Genomic DNA, 16,554 nt, shown 5'->3' on the forward strand with positions numbered 1-16,554 from the left:
TCAGAGCAGACTTCAGGTGGAGAGGAGCTATAGGTAGCTGTTTCTATCCTTGCTGTGTGACAGAATTCCTCATACTAATGACAGTGGCTGAGGTGCCAATCACCCTGGGGTCAAGTACATCATGTTTTTTTTTTTTAAAAAGAGAGATACAAGGCCACATTCTTACAAAGCTTGGAGATATAGATGTCGAAGACATAATCTGCCGTTGTCTGTATATATAATCATGGTTGTGGTAGTGGCAGCATTTTCTAGGGAGGCAAATTGGTTGCCATAATTAGAAGCCAACTCAAACCATTATAGTGGAATGGGGGACTGCACTGAAAACCATTATAGTGGAATGGGGGACTGCACTGAAAACCATTATAGTGGAATGGGGGACTGCACTGAAAACCATTATAGTGGAATGGGGGACTGCACTGAAAGTTGCAGGTTTGTCTTCTCACAGTCAAAGGAAAGGATAGGACTAGGCCCCATCCAGTGGTTGCATTGTGATTTATTGATGCAGATACTAGCAATCTGCAGATACTAGCAATATCTTCCTGTATGTCTCTCTTTCTAATGGCATTTCCACTGACGTCTATAGGCAGGTCTCCTTTTCTGAAGTCCACACCACATAACACTGAGTTCCTAAACTACAATCCCAGCTGTGTGACAGGCTCACCACATTGCTAAATTTGTGGAAAAGGACTCTAAATGTCCAATGTCAGTCATATGATTCTAGGTGGTGTCCCACTTTTGAACTGGGAACTGGGGTGGACACCACCTCCTGGATAGGAACGACATTGACAGAAAAAGGAAGGTTGATTAAATACGGGAAAGATGTCCTAACTAAGAATACTGGCGTGCCTTGTGATTTATTGATGCAGATACTAAAAACATGTTTTACTCTAGTCTACAGCAGTTTCTCCAGGTAGGCCTTGACATTCTTCTTTTACTGGGATGAAAAGTTTGGAAAACTGGGCATGTTACGGTCCTAGGACTCTGTACCTGGTAGTGGATGCCAGAATTCTTTAAAATCCTAGGCAGTTTCCAGGCATGCTTAGTCTCCAGTGTTTGCTCCTAGCTCTCCTCCCTCTCCCTCTCCCTCTCCCTCTCCCTCTCCCTCTCCCTCTCCCTCTCCCTCTCCCTCTCCCTCTCCCTCTCCCTCTCCCTCTCCCTCTCCCTCTCCCTCTCCCTCTCCCTCTCCCTCTCCCTCTCCCTCTCCCTCTCCCTCTCCCTCTCCCCCTCCCTCTCCCTCTCCCTCTCCCTCTCCCTCTCCCTCTCCCTCCCTCTCCCTCTCCCTCTCCCTCTCCCTCTCCCTCCCTCTCCCTCTCCCTCTCCCTCTCCCTCTCCCTCTCCCTCTCTCTTCCCCCTCCTTCCCTCCCCCTCTCACATACACACATTCTTTCTCTCCCTCCCTCCTTCCCTCCCTCCCTCCCTCCCTCCCTCCCTCCCTCCCTTCCTCCCTATGTGTGTGCACCTTTGTATCTCTGTGTGTGCATGTCTGTTTGTGCATATATCTGTGCATCACTGTGACTCTGTACTTGTGTATGTCTCTCTGAATATGTATGTACATTTCTGGGTACGTATAACTGTGTGTCTATGTATACATGTTTGTGTGTGCATGCCTATATTTATATGCTTTCGTGGGTTTCTTCTTGGAGAGAGGCTCATGCTTGTTTGCTATCGAAGATTAACCATCTATACCGTCTCCAACCTTCTAGACCATGCTCACTCTTCCGTGGCTGAATGAGATTCTGACCTGCTCATTTTTCAGAAGAGAAGGAATGTGCAGCCTGAGCCTGGCAGCCTGAGTCAGCTGCAGCCAGTGGCCTGGCAGCCTTGGACAAAGACTTTCTGTATCAGCCAGGAATGCACTGACCTCGCTGTGGCTTTCCTCTACTGGCTTGCATTTATGTTAAGCAGAAGGGAGGGAGAGCTGGGTTTGGAGCTCTGTGTCTGTGCCTGGTCACGTACTTCATACATCCCTCTCCCTCAACAACTGCTGTGACCTGGAGCTATAGCTCTGGGTCAGTGCTCTGTGGGTAAAGTGGAGACTCAGCAGAGCTGAAGGTCTCAGCTGACTGAGGAGCTAGGAGGCTGGAGTGGCAGGCAGGACCAAGGAAGAGCTGGGGGTGAAGACCTGGTTTCAGCCTTGCTTTCCCCAGCTGGTTGTGGGGTTCATCGCAGCATTTGATATTTCAGTTCTCAGGAATGTGAGGCCTCATGAAACCACAGACAGGGCTAGGAGACCTGATGTGTCACTATTCTCATCTTCCCCGTGTCCTATGAGGGAGCCCTGGATTAGAAAACCTGTGGCAATAGGTATAGTGGTCTTGCTCAGGCATGCACAGAAATGGGTCCAAAGGATGTCATCTGAGGGCGGTTTGCTGCTGGAGCTGGAAGATGTGGGTGAATTGTCTTTGCTCTGGTTTCGATTAGTTATAGACTACTTTGGGTCTTAGTCACCTCTGTTATCAAAGATTAACCATATAGACCATCTCCAAGCTTTCCTTAGTTGTGACATGGTGTGGATAGCTAAAGAAGTCTAGGGAACCCCCATTACACATGTCTGCTATGCATTTGCATAGCAGATGGGTTCATAGAGACCCATATTAGCCTATGTTGTGCCAATGTTATGGGAAGAATATTTGGTGTGTGTGTGTGTGTGTGTAAGGAAGAGAGGGGGAATTGAGACAGGGGTGAAGAAGATAAGGAGATTAAGAATGGGATTCCAGGAATGTGTCACACATTAATTGGTTCTCATAAACTAAAGCCATCAAGCCTTCTGCAGAAAATACAAGGGTGGGTAATAAAGCCAAAATAACAGTAAGGGTGGTTTTAAATCCTTTCTATTTCAGGGCACAGTCACCCTATTTGACTCAGGGTTTGTCACAAATGTTGGTTCAGAAACCAGCAACCTCTTCTTACTCCATCCCTTTGACTGCTGGGGACATCTGGCCTCTGGTACAGGCTCATCTAGATCTTCCCACCCTGGTCACTGCCATGAGGCTGCCAGTTGTCCTTCATTTTAAACCTACTTCGTGGTGGCTTAAAAAACATCTGAGCAGTTGACACAAAACCTGAGGTGGCAGGTCACATGTATTTGTCATCAAAGTGGGAAGGGTGTTTGTACAGGTGACTCCTTTTCCTGGGGATCTTGTCAGTTTTGGTGAGTGTAGTAAGAGCTAGACTTAATCTAACAGGGGATTTATTCCTTTTTAATTTGTAAGTGACACTTTCCTTAGACATCTAGCAGGGCTGGCTGGAAACAGCGAAGCTCATGTCTGAGGATGAGTTATACCCAAACACCAAGCTGCAATGTAGCCAGTTATGCAGAATATTCTGACGTCTGGCTGGGTGGTGGGTGGAGAAGAAGAGACCAGGGCGGTCCTCTGTCAAGAGCTCTTTTCTTTTACCTGATTCTGATTGTGGGTCTGTCGCACCCTGATCTGGCCCCACCAGGAAGGCGGAATGTAGACTCAGGAATGAGAGCAGACAGTGCAGCTTTACCATCATCGCTGCAGCTGCTCACATCAGGGGTGTATAACATAGCTGCACATACCAAAAAGGATCCATCCATCACACCCCTTTCCTCCTCCACCTTCCATTTTCCCTCCTGATTGTCAACGAGAAGCTGACACACCACACCAGGGGCTCCTCATAATTGACAGTTCCAAATGGAAAAGGCTATGTGACATTCCCTTTGCTTAGAATGTTTTTATTGGAGACCAGTGTAGTGGTTCGTGCCTGTCATTCCAGCACTCAGGAAGCTGAGGTGAGAGCATTGATATAACTTTGAGGCCAGCTTGTGTTATATAGTGAGCTCTAGGCTAGCCTGGGCTACAGGGAGAGACCTTATTTTTATTTTTTTAAAGAAAAAGGTATTTTTATTTTAAAATGAAAACTTTATTATAAAGAACTTTCAAATAAAAACATCACACAGCAATATTAAACCTCATCTTGTCAAGAAAGAGAGGTCATAAGAGAAGAAAAATAGGCATACAGACAACAGGCTGTCTTCATTGGTAATGGGAGGGGATTTTTCTGAGCTCTAAGGCATGGGTTAGAACACTGTCTACCTTCTGAGTTGGATGATAAATTCAAGGACTTATCAAAAGCCCTTCCTCCACAGCTGCTCTCTTTACCTCCTTTGAGTCAGCTTCCCTTCCCCTCCCATCCTAGCTCCACTCTAACATAAATCTGTCCCCTGCCTGAATTGCTTGGATTAGAAAGCAAATTGCACACCACAAATACATGGCTGTTCATTTAAAATTCTTGCATAGCAGTCGAGTGAGCAAAGTTATCACAAAATATACTGAACTTCTACTAACCAACAAAGTAAGGTTGACTATGCAAACACATAGAGATTTTGTTTGGATTGAACAAGGCGGTTGGGGTTGCTCACTTCGGCCTTTTACCCAGATGTTCTCAGCAGCCTTTTGGTCTTCCCCAAGTGAAAGAGATTTAGCAGAGGAGGCATGCTGGCCAACTTACAGTCAAAGTGAGAGCTTGCCTTTTGCATGCATCTTCTCATCACAGTTGCGTACTGGCTTCCCCACTGGATCTGCCCCATTGTATCGTCTGAGAGGATGCTCATTCCAGTTCTTCCTTGCCTTGTAGCTGGGGCACCACTGTAGGCTATGGCTTCTTGACTGAATACTTGATCAAAATATTATTTAAGCCGGGCGTGGTGGCGCACGCCTTTAATCCCAGCACTCGGGAGGCAGAGGCAGGCGGATTTCTGAGTTCGAGGCCAGCCTGGTCTACAAAGTGAGCTCCAGGACAGCCAGAGCTATAAAGAGAAACCCTGTCTCGAAAAACCAAAAAAAAAAAAAATATTATTTAAAGCCTGGTAGTACCTCACAGTGAAGGGATCCTTTCTCACTACCTCCCAGCCATATATTGTTTTTCTTTTTTTCTTGCTTCAACTGAGGACGTCTTCTTGTGAATAAGGTGTGGGAACTTGAGAATGCTGTTGTAGCCATGTGTCAGAACATGAGTGACGAGGGCTATAACAACTGTGAGAAAACAGCTGTGACATACCTTGGGGACACAGGAGTTAGACAAGAAAACAGTGGGGGAAAGATGTGAGACGTGACTTTAGAAGAAAAACATCCTACTGGAAAGTATTGATTCAACCAGGAGCAAAAACTGTCATAGAACAGGTAGATGAATTGGTGCTGTCTGAAGCCTGGAAAGAGGCCTGGTTCTGACCACTCCTGCTTCTGGAGAAATGGGAAAGTCCTGATTCTCCTGGAGAGGGTCCTGGTCATACAATGGGAGCTGAGGCCTGGTACTTTCTGAAAAGGGCTTTACTTCCTGAAGTGTGGGGGTTAGGAAAGCTGGTTGAGGGATTGTTTCGCATGGGCACGTGGTGGTATTGAGCAGTAAAAGGGGTGGTGTCTCATAGACTAAAGTCAACTGGCAATTATCCTGCCCAGTGGATGGGATGAATAAAGTTAGATTCTGAATCTCTTATTCACACAATTATCTCTATGGATCCTGGGAATCTTCAACGTAGGAAAGTTATTGTAAGCCAGCTTGTTGCTTCTCTCTTCCAGGAAGCTTTCTCTCAACCTTCTCTTCGAAAAAAATTTTTTTTAAAGTTCCTGTTTATTTTCACAACTAGGGTGACCAGGTATTTCAATTTGTTCAAAATGGCTATATCTGGTACCTGCTGTCCTGATATAATCATCAATAATGTCCCCTTTCATTTTCCTAACTATCTTGATTTAGACACCTCACATATGGCCATCATATCAGGACCTCTATACTTCTTCATACTGTAGAGCTTATTACTTTGCATCGTGTCGGATTTACACCTGCACAACCCTTCATTACACTGAAAGGCTCCTGATTGCAGGCATCTGTCTGTCTTGTTTACTGTTTGATCCTCAATTCATAAGACTGAACTGGGCACACTTTTGATGTCCAAACTGTTTATTAGATAGATGGATCAATGCCCATGATCCAGCTCACATCCCCAGGGGTTGTCTAGCTAGAAGTACTGCATGGAGGGCTCTAAAGCAAGGAAATGGTTACACAGAGAATAAAGAAACTGACTAATCACACTTCTCCCTTCCTTGCCTGTAAATCATGCACATTGGCAGAATCCTGCTGCCTAGGCTGCCAGAGAATCATCTGCACATGAGGCCTAGGTTATAGTCACTGCTCAGTCTCAGAGCCACTGTGTACATATGACGGATTCCCTGGAAAGGACACTGTCACAGAGGAGAGTGGCCTGAAAACAAATGGAAAGGAGAAAAAGAGAGACACTGATGGCTCAATCTAGCTTGGCCAATCATAGACTTTGGGGACTTGACCAAAGTCTTTGCTTCTGGCCTCGCAGGACCTTCCAACTATAATCAGGCAATATTGTGACCATTCTAATAGTCCTTAATAAACTGTGTTCAAGAGCTATGAGTCAGGATTATGATAAAATGGAGTGCTTATGCACAACCTTGTAAGAAGCTAAGAACTAGAGATTGACTTTGGAATTCTCTGCCTTTGTTCTTCCCTTGCCCGTTATACCTCATATTCAAATCCATTAAACAGCCTGCATCGGTCTATTTTTCATGGCTACAACAAAATGCCCAAGGATAGATAATAAGTACTAAGAAAGCATTTGCCTGGTTCACAGTTTTGGGGGTTCAAGGATATGAGCAACATTATCTTGGCTATAATGAGGTCTCTCCTTGTCCCATCCTAGTGTGGTAGATGCATGTGCACAAGGAAGGGACCACATGACGAGGGGGCAGAAAGAGTGAGTGGAGAGGTCCAACTCATTCCTTATTATACTCTTCTCATGAGACCTAGTGGGTTCACATAAGAACTACCAGGACTCCTAGAAAACACAGGTTTTCCTTTGGTTTATTGTTGTTTTGTTTTGTTTTTTTAATCTCTTGATCTTTACTAGTCTTTACTTCTTAAAGGTCCCACTCTGTCTGCATTTTTCCACACTGTTACCAAACCTTACAACTTGTGGACCCTTGAGAACAAACTCAAACTATATCCAGACTGTGAACCAGCCCCCAAAGTCTGGGTCAGAACTGTTTTCTGCCCATTATGTCCTTCTCTTGGGTCCTCTATTCTTTTCTTGAACATCTATTAGTGAACACTAAGATTTAGAATTTCTCATCCTTAAAGGCCAAACAACTACGGGAAGGAAGCATTTAGAGATGCTTTTAAATGTATATGTGGATGGCATGACGTATATGTGCATGTGTAATGTATATGTGTATATGTGCATGTACCATGTGTTTGCCTGTGCTCTCAGAGGCCAGAAGAGGCTGTTGGATTATGCAGAACCGTAGTTATAGGCAGTGAGACACCTGATGTGGGTTCCAGGAACCAAACCTAGGTTTTCTACAAGAGCAGCAAGTGCTTTGAACTGCTGAGCCCTCTCTTCAGTCAGTGGGGAACATTCAGAGTATTCAGTCCTGAGAAACTAGCCAGGCATCTAGCCAGGAGAGTGTAGAGCAGAGCAATTGAGGAAAACCATCCAGAAGTCTGGTGGGAAAGCAAGCTCAGTTTCACATGACATGTGAGGTACAACAGAGAGAGGAAAGATGGCTGCATTAGGTCAATTGAGAAAACTCAGCTAAGTTCGTGACAATGGTAGGAGCAGAGAAAGCAGTGTAAACCATGTGCTGGATGGAGCAGCATTGTTTCAGGGAGCTGCAGGTAAGAGAGGGGCAGACCTATTAAGAAAAACCTGAAAAAAAAAGAAAAGAAAAAGAAAGCCCTGGATATGAAAGGCTAAAAAGGATCCCTCTATTGTCAGAACTAGGGTCATTGGAAGTTTAACAGGAGTCCTAAAATTACAGTACGTTTTTCTCCTTGAGGTCTCCTCAAGTGACAGACTTTCATTAAAAAAAAAACACTTTAAATTTGTTTTATGGGAGAAGAAGTGTGGGGCGGTGAGCTGTGCACAGGTAGATTGGTCCCCAGTCAGGTGCTGGCTTTGAGCCACAGAGACCCTGCAGGTGACTTTCACCTTCGAGGAAGGGCAGGTGGTCAGCCATGCCCCTCGGGCCCCTGGTTCCTGTTGCAGTTACAGCCTCCCACAGTCTCCCACAGAGAGGTGTGTGGCTATCAGTCCTGGAGGACAACACTTCAAGCTTCTGGTATTCCATCTGGACTCCACCCCCACAGTTACCTGGCAACAGCCAGGTAAGCTGAGCCCACTATAAAAGGGGTTGCTTGCCCCCTCCTCCCTCTCTTACTCTTGCCTCTCACTCCCTTGTTACCCTCTCTCCTCATTCCCTTTGTCCCCTTCTCCATGTGGCCATGGCCAGCCTCTACTTCCCTACTCTTTCCCTCTCTCTGCCTTTCTACAATAAACATGTTTTTGTTTGTTTGTTTGTTTCCTATTAAAACCATGGATTGCCTCTTCTCATTGGAATCCATCCACTGTTCTGGAGCAATGAATCAGGTCTTCCCCCAAGTAGCTGTACGACTAATCTCCCATAGGAGGCTTCCCTGCGTTTCCAGTTCCACCAACCCAAGCTGTCTCCCACCAAGCCAATGACTCTCTTCCCCGCAGGACCCAGCTGGAGCTCTCTCCTCCTGCCCTTTTCCCCTTGGGCTCCAGGCTAGAGCCCTCCCACTGGTCCCCACTCTGTTCTCAGCTCTTCCACAGCATACAGTGGCAGCTGGGATGTCTGAGAGCCTGAGAACCTGTCGTCCTCAGCCTCCGTGCAGACCTGGGGACCCTGAACCAATTCCGGTAGATTCACAGGGACCTCCGACTGTGCTCCCCCATCCCTGGAGCAGGATCCTGTGGCTTCTCACAGCAGGCAGTGTGGGGAATGAGCAGTCAAGTTTCAGTGTCCTGCCTCGCCTAGTGGACTGAGCCTTAGGTCAGACGCGGGACACCATTTTAACCCACAAAAAAGATGTATGCATGTGTGTATGCTCGTGTGTGTGCATGGGGCTGGGGTGCACTTGCCTGTGCAAGTATGTGTAGAATCCAAATTTTGATGTTAGGATGTTTTCTTCAGTCATCTTGAGACAGTCTTTCACTGAGCCGTCCATTTCAGCTAGACTGACAGGCCAGTGAGCCTCTGTGCTCCTCCTGTCTCTTTTGTCAGGCCCAAGGATTTTTAGCTAAGCTATCACCAAGGTTTTATATGGGTTCTGGGAATCCTCATTGCTGTGCAGCCAACATTTTACCTCCTGAGCTATCTCTCCAGCCCCTCAGAGTTTTAGAAGGTCTGATAAGCCCAGAAGGGGAAACCTTGGAAGCCAGGAAATTGAATCCTATCACTTCCACTTGCTCTACCTTTGACTAGAGCCAGTGTCAGAAAGATGACTAATAAGAGCTAAGGAAATTGATGAATAAGGGTTATGAAAGGTTGTAGAGCTTTATAACCACACTGTAACTACCTGAGAGCCCGGGAAAACAATGGCAAATACTATCTGAGAGTATATGTTGTTAAGTGTTCCTAATAGCACAGAATAATAACATGCACCCTTCCGTATCGAGGAAATACCTCAAAACATTTTCTTTAAGGAACAAGAGATTCTGATAGGACTTGGCCAGCTGCCAAGGAGCTGATGGTAAAACTGAAGAGTGTGGTCAGGGGCTGTCTCCAAGGGAAGGAGCCCCAATTTTCAGATAAAAACATTCTCTTCCTTGTGACCTTGCTGAGGAGTCAATGAAGCTGAGGTACCTCAGAGAGCGGCCAGATCTCTCATGCTGTCTCCAGTCCTGGACCTTTAGAAGCTCCTTGCCACTCAGCAAACACTTGCCGCAACAGCATGGCTAACTTGTCGACCTGCCAGAACTGCATCCAACATCCTTCCGTGCACGGACACCAAGAGGAACAGGAAGGTACGAGCTCAGCTACTCTCTCAGTCTGCAGAAACTAAGTTTGTGCCTTCTGCATTACTCATTTGTTCTTGAAATGGAGTCTAAATGTAATAAGTGATGCATAAGCAGAAACAGGCATAAATGTCTTCTTTAAACATTAAAGATGAGCTCTACCTCACTCATAACACCCAGTTTCATGGCTTAATGGCACAAAATTTCTTTTTTTCCTGGAGGCATCCTCATGGAATGCGGTTGGATCATTTCCCTTCTGTGACCCCTGCCTGATGGGCTGTCGCTGTTGCAATGCAACTCTCTGACTCTCTAGCCATCTCCCACCAGCCGGCTCTGACCATGACATGCTATTCTCATAAGACCCTTAAGTGGCATCCTCCCCTCGACAGAGGGCTTCTCACTCAGCAGCAAAGGCAGAGGCTCTAAGATGGATGTTCTCTGAGATAAGACACATCAGGCAATCTGCATCATCCTAGACATTACTAACTCCTCACATGATTCAGGAGGCTGGAAAAATGGCTTATAGCTTTCCTAGTCTCCTAAGGTTGCCAGAGACTAGATATGATTTCTTAATATCATCATTTCTTTAGTCTGGGATTGTGTGGTTTGGGCATTTGGGAAGAACTAGATTACTCATTCATTTGAAAACCTCACAGTGTTTTATGGGGCATGGGTAAATTCCAAGATGGCTTCAGCCTACAATATCAGGTGCTTCTGGGTCCCTGGCATCTCCTGGTCTCTGCACAGTGGAGCTCCTTCTGTAGGGCCTCTTCATAAGGGCACCTTCTCACAGCATAATACTTGAGGCTTGTCCCCTAGGAGAAAATGCTCAAAAGCAAGCAGAAAGAGGGGAAGCTCACCGGGCATCAATGTCAGGTCTAAATTTCTTAGATTATGCGGGCTTTACTCCACTGATTAAATGTGGAATTGAGTCTAATAGATCTCAGGAGATAGGACATAGAAACCATCATAAATGAATGCATACTCAGAAGAAGAAAAAAGAGAGAGACATCAATGGAGACCAAATTAGTCTCCATACTACCAAAGTCTTCAAGTCAGGAGTAGTTAGGACGAAGGCTCTAAGCATCCCTCGCTGTCTTCCATTTGTGGTAACCAACACACAGACACACACACACACACACACACACACACGATTTTATCTGTTTTATTCATGATCATCAAGTAGCCTGTGCCAAGTGCAGAGTCTAGGATCTGTAGGCACTCATCAAGCAGTGTCTGTAACAATGGTTGGGTGAATTAAAGCACCAACATGCATCAGACAACTGCCAGATGCCAGGCACAAGGCTGGGTTCCAGGAGTAGGACACCTCCCCATCATCCAGTCGCTCAGTCAACATCTGTGCCAGCACGCTGGTTATTCCTTGGGAAATTTCTCCTGTACCCTTGATTCTTGCACTGCTCATAAACCATGCCGCCGTATGTGGGCTATCCCCGCTGCACAACAACAGATGGTGGCTTTACCAGGCAGGATTATTTAGAGGCCATCTTCTCCCAACCACCTTCCTTCCCAGCGCCCACTTAATTACCCAGCATGCCTTATAAATAAAGGAGGGGGAGGGATTGCCTTCATCTTGGGAGCATAAATGTTTTCTAAATGATATTGTTACTGCAGCTTCTGAGAGCCTCATAAATATGCCTGGCCTTGGATTTATTATGTAACCATAATCTTGGTTAGGCAGCTGGCAAGGGGCATGGTTCTGGCCCGTTCTCTAGCTCCCTTCTTCTCTACAGTGCCACATGCAGAATTGAGCCAAGGGTGAAAGGTTGCAGGCTTGGGAGCAGTGACTTAATGCAGCTTTCTACAACTAATGCTTCTGACCTCCCTCGAGAACTGTGGACTTTTTCTATAGTCTAGCTGATCTCACATGTAGCCCAACTGTCCTGTCAGTTCCTAGCAAATCTGAGGAACTCCTGGGAGAGAAGCAGGTCTCTCTGCAGGAGCCACACACACAAGACTGTTGCCTTCTACTGTTTTCCTGGAACAGAACAACCTTTCTAAGTAGAGATAACCTACACTGGTCCCGACTAGGGCAGCCACAGGTATCAGCAGCTGGCTCTAGGATGCCTGTAAGCCAATGGCTGCCCATCTGCTTGGATATTCCTGTTTGCAGCTCGTCTGTGAGGAAGCTCACACTTACTATTATTTTTTATCTTTAATTCAATTTCTCTACCATTATGTTCTAATTTTCTTTCTATTGCTGTGATAAATACCATTGCTAAAAGCAACTTGGGGGAAAAGAGTTTATTTAGCTTGTATGTCCTAATCACAGTCTATCAGTGAGGGAAGCTCAGGCAGGAACTGAAGCAGGGTAGGAACTCGGAGTCAGGAACTGAAGCAGAGGCCATGACCATGGAGGAGTGCTGCTTGCTGGCCTTCCCCTCATGGCTGTCTCAGCTAGCCTTTTCATTCAACCCCAAATCACCTGCCCAGGGGTGGCACCACCTCCAATGGTCTATGTTCCCCTACATCAAGCATTAATCAAGGCAATACCCCCATAGACATGCCTAAAGACCTCTTGTGGAGGAATATTCTCAATCTTGCTTCTCTTCCCTCAGATGACTTTAGCTTGTGTCACGTTGACAGAAAACCAACTGGCACACCTTATAATGACATCTTGGCTTTGAAACAGTACTCCCAGTCAGCCTCCAAGCCTGATCTTATCAAGATTTTTGTCCTCTGTGATTAAAATTCTGACGTTGAGACCTTCGTAGGAGATCATGCAGAATACACTCAGCATTGCCCGCTTCCTTGATGGATTTTGAATTTTGAAGACTGATGACTGACAAGAAAGCCGACCTGTCATCAGTTAGAGTACACACCCTAAGCTTCTTGTCTGTGCAGCCGAATGAAAGTCACTCAAATAAATCTCCACTATGCTGCTGCAGCCTTGAGGCCTCACTTGCATACAGTGACATGTTCAAAAGAAAACAAATCTAACTCCAAAAGCTTTGGAAAAGCAATGCAATGTTTCCCCTAAAGGTTCTTGAGAAGATGACAAAGGAAAGAATATATTACATCCCACAAAGAAAAGGATTCTACAAGCCCTGTTTACTATTCTGTCTATACAAGGTCCTGCAACAACCAGGAACAGAACTATGGTATACAACCATGAAGGTTGTACACTACCCAACTCTAGAGATCACATTCATACTACAGTGTGTGTGTGTGTGTGTGTGTGTGTGTGTGTGTGTGTGTGTGCATGATATTAATGATGTATATAGTATAACATATCATACTATACATATATAATATATATAATACATATTATACATACATAATATATAATACAGAATATATATATATATATATATATATATATATATATATATATTACAGAAACTTTCTAGAATTTCTTTAAGAAGGTATAACTTTTTCCAAATTTTATTAGGTATTTACTTCACTTACATTTCAAATGCTATCCTGAAAGTCCCCTATACCCTCCCTCTGCCTGCTCCCCTACCCACCCACTCCCACTTCTTGGCCCTGGTGTTCCCCTGTACTGGGGCATATAAAGTTTTTGCCACCCTATATAATGATATAGTTGATAATTAGTCCCTTCTCTCATCCTTCTTTTCTAACTGTTCCCCCAAGTCTTCAGGCTCTGCTAGATTTCCCTCCTTTTTTCTTTTGCCCAGCCCTCTGACCTCCATCTTTAGTTTGGACAATAGTCTATGTCCTCACCAAGACATGAGTTCAGTTTTAATTCCTTTTTTTTTTTTTATGTTGTGTCTTTTTACCACTATCACCATCCTGGGGTAGCTCTTCAAAAATAAAAAACTCTGTCTCCCAAAGTGATGTGAATTATTTCTCACCAGAGACACCTGAATGTTAATGTCATTCTTCAGAAGACTGAAGAACTTAAGAGAGACACAGGAAGAAACTTCAGCATAACAGGAAACCCAGACCATCTCTTCAACTGAATTCTCTAGCCAGGCATGCCCAATGGTTCTTGACTACTCCATGGATAGGTTCCCTGAACCCTACTGCATCCCATAATATCTCCTCAGTGATTTTATTTTGCTTATCAAGTCTTGGTCCTGGTGGTAGAAGGCTAGCCTCATTCAGAGACACATGGGGAAAGGTGTGGTACTAGCTGTCCCCAGCTTCCATCTGGACAACTTTTCTACCTCAGCCATCTTCTCTCCCAATATTTCCCCAAATTGTGGAGTGAGCAGAGGAGTTCCTTATTCTGAATGAAACTCCCACCCTGTGATGCTTAGGAAGAGCACTGGCACAGGCTAGTCTGTCTCCCTACATCTATGTTTGGTCAGCACATTGAGTCTCTCTCCAGAACCCCAGAAAGCGTTTAGGAGCACTATTTAAATGCTCTCTGGCTGCAAGAAGATGATGTCACCATTTAGTCAATGCTTCTGTGAGCCTTTGGCTCTCTGCTGCCCACCATGTGATGCCCCTCTGTGGGAGCTCTGTCTGCCTGGTCTATGACCTCCTGGCCCATAGTATGTCTCACCTGACTGATCCTCATGTGGATAATTATCCTTATCTAAATCCAGAGGACCAAACTTTGAGAAAGGTAGCATCTGCTGAAAGGGGAGTCTCCAGAATAGGCCCTACAAGGAGGGGCTCCTTGTTTCATCAGCTTTCTGCCCTCTCTCTTGATCTAGAACACCAGAGTCCTCAGCCACATGACTGCTGATTTCTCTCCTTCCATTTCCTTTCTCTTCCCTCATTCCCAGCTCTCCTGTCTTCTCCCTAAATAACACATCACGATCTAACCAAATCAATCACCTGCTCTCAGCATCCTCCCCAGGGGGCGTTTTTGGAGAGTGTGGTACAATCTTCCTGTCACTTTATCTTCTGCTGAAACCCAGCAGTGGTGAGCAGCAGTTCCTGCCAGTACAACATTATAAACAATCTATGTGGGGCAGGGCAAAGGAGAAAGAGAAGCCAAAGCAAACACAGGTCCTGTTCCTCGCTCAGTCTCCATAACCTTCTTCACTACACACATTTAAGTATCCTGTATCCCCAGACCTGAGAATTTCAGAGTCACAGTTCCAGGCAGAGTCCTCATAGACCAAGTATCCTTGCCCAACTCATTGGGCCTTTAGAAATGGAACCAGAAAGGGGGATGGGTGTTGGGAAGAAAGTCTGGTGCAGAAGAGAAGGCTGGTGCTACAATTAGCAACAGAGGATGGCTGTGAGGTCATGATGGACAGTGAGAACAGGGTTTGGGGAGCACGCAACCACTGAAGCCAACACAGAGGGAGGAGATAGAAGAGAGGCTGCACGGGGTCATATGTAACCCTGGAGGAACTGGCCAAGAGGTGGGCACTTCATTCTGTGAGCAGCTAAGACACTGATGGCTACAGGTGGCCCAGTTCCCAACAAAGTGTCTTGTTTTATTTTTAGAATATCTAAGGCTGAACAAGGAATAATAAACCAATGTTTGTGTGCCTCATGATCCTAAACAATAGGAGTTTAAGATCAAGGGATCTGGTGAGGCTCTCCTTGCTGTGTCATCCCATGCTGGAAGGTCCCAGGTTGGGAGCAGGAGGGGGAAGGTGGAGATGGGCATGGTGAGTTCATCTTATCAAAAACCCAACTCTTTGGTAATGATAGGAATTTATTCATGTGATCAGACCTCTCACAGCCTTTCACCCCTCAAAAGTTATACCTCTTAATATTATTGAAATGCAAATCACATTTTCAACACATAAATTTTAGGGTTCCCATAGCAAGAAAACAATATCTGCTTAGTCTTTAGATAAGATGGTCTGTCTCTGGCCCTTTGCCACTGCCCAGTTCTGGGCTATTGTCACTTTTATTCTTCTTTTACTGTACTTTCTGTGCTCCAATCCATGCACACCCTGATGCCATTGAATCTTACCTCAAATCCAGTTCTAAATGTCATGTATACTCATAGTCCATTAACAGATGCCCACTGGGCAAATTCCTCATGCCCTCTCTCACTTTTGCCTTGGTTTCACTCATATTCTAGGGTCTAGGATCAGTCTAAAACAACCCACTGTATTTTGTTCACTAACCTGAGCAACTCAGATCCTCTGCTGTTAATGTGGTTATTGAAGGAGTATGTTGTCTCCGTCTCCATCCATCTACCCTACCTCCTGCCATCTTTCTCTCCCTCCTAAGCAAGTTTCTCTGATGGTTTCCTCCTCAATTACCATAGGATTTGGGATTTGCCTCTTAATTATTGTTATTTATATCTGGCTCCTGTCATCTTACTACACACCCAGAGGGTCAGGCCCCACATCTGGTTTCGTCCTGCTGAGTTCAGAGCCCTACAGAGCACAAACAATCCATAAATATCATGTAATCTCTTCCCAGCTGGGGACTTCCCTCTGCTGTGGGTTAGCAGACATCTGGGTTCACCTTTCCTTCCACCCACAGAAAGGAACAGAAAGGAGAAGGACGAAAAGACCTCCACAGGCATCAAAGGCATCTCCAAGGGACAAAAGACAGAGGACAGCCAGCTGTTTATTTTGAGTTCTTCATTATCAGCCTCTCTCAGGTACAACAACACGCGGCCTCATTACCAAGGAAGCATTCGGTTAATTTCCTCAATTCCAACTGCCTCAGTGCAGTCTAATTTTAAAAGTTATTTTCAGTAGCTTGTTTAAGGATGTAAGAATGTTGAAATGACAGGTGCCTGCCCTTGGATGTGTCTGTCTGTCTGTCTGTCTGTCTGTCTCTTGCTAAGGAGATCAGGAAATGTGCAGAACTTATGGATTGGCACCCTCACTTTGTTT

The sequence above is a fragment of the Mus caroli genome, unplaced genomic scaffold, assembly GCF_978045245.1.
Source record: "Mus caroli unplaced genomic scaffold, Mus_caroli_1 scaffold_11, whole genome shotgun sequence".
NCBI classification, from domain to species: domain Eukaryota; kingdom Metazoa; phylum Chordata; class Mammalia; order Rodentia; family Muridae; genus Mus; species Mus caroli.